At 53.0% G+C, this 1,031-nt stretch overlaps 1 long non-coding RNA gene across 1 annotated transcript; it reads left to right on the top strand.

Moving 5' to 3' along the window:
- The first annotated feature begins 52 nt into the window (after positions 1–52).
- Positions 53–953, top strand: LOC110391019. Its single transcript, XR_002433942.1, has 3 exons — positions 53–211; positions 480–593; positions 762–953. It is a non-coding gene; the product is annotated as an uncharacterized LOC110391019 (long non-coding RNA).
- The last annotated feature ends 78 nt before the right edge of the window (positions 954–1,031 follow it).

The raw sequence follows: 1,031 nt of genomic DNA, 5'->3' as shown, positions 1-1,031 counted from the left end.
CGGGACCGACAGCCGCGCGGCGCCGCCGCTCTGGGCACGGCGCCTCTGCCAACGCTCCCGTTTGCACCCTCAGATCCGGGAGCACCACCGCAAGGTCCGGAAGGAGGCCAAGAAGCGCGGCCGCAAGAAGCCCCGCAAGGACCCCGGCGTTCCCGGTGCGGCACCGTTCAAGGAAGCGCTGCTGCGGGAGGCCGAGCTGAGGAAGCAGCGGGTAACGGCGGCCGGACCGCGTGTGTGTGTGTGTGTGTGTGTGTGTGTGTGTGTGTGTGTCTGTCTGTCTGTCTGTCTGTCTGTGGGTGTGTGTGTCTGTCTGTCTGTGGGTGTGTGTGTCTGTCTGTCTGTGGGTGTGTGTGTGTGTGTCCGACTGTGCTGCCTCAGCAACTCTTAGCGCAAATCAGTAAATGTGGGGAGAGGAGTGGCTTCCCTTACTGCCCTCACATGCGTTTTACCTGGCTTGGCCCTTACTTGTTTGCGATCAGCTCGAAGAACTGAAGCAGAAGCAGAAGCTTGACAGACAGAAAGAACTCGAAAGGAGGAGGAAACTCGATGCCAAGAGGAGTGCAGCTGCCGTCCAGGAACAAACTGAGGGAAAGGTTGGTTTCCAGTCTGATTGTCATTCTTTGAAGCGTGTGGAAGCAATGAAGTCATCCTGAAATTACATCTCTGCAAGTCTCATGTTAGGTTTTCGGGCTGCATGCACACACAAATACAATGCAGTAATTCTCATTTAAATCATTTTTTCCTTCATTATTTGCATGCAGGAATCCTCCAGCAAATCTGAAGCAAAGAAGACCAAGAAGGTGCAAGATAAAAACGCAAAGAAATCATTTCACAGTGAGCTTGAGAAAGTAAGAAGCTTCACCTGTTTTTATGTAATTTGATGAGAGGCAATGAAACAACTTAGAATCATAGAATGGCTTGGGTTGGAAGGGACCCCAAGGATCATCAAGTTCCAATCCTCCTGCCACAGGCAGAGCCACCACCCTCCAGATCTGGCACTAGACCAGGTTGCCCAGGGCCCCATCCAACCT

This window comes from Numida meleagris, unplaced genomic scaffold (genome assembly GCF_002078875.1).
Source record: "Numida meleagris isolate 19003 breed g44 Domestic line unplaced genomic scaffold, NumMel1.0 unplaced_Scaffold2677, whole genome shotgun sequence".
Lineage (NCBI taxonomy): Eukaryota > Metazoa > Chordata > Aves > Galliformes > Numididae > Numida > Numida meleagris.
The sequence above is the reverse complement of the archived record's forward strand: the minus strand, read 5'-3'. Positions and strand labels throughout refer to the sequence as shown.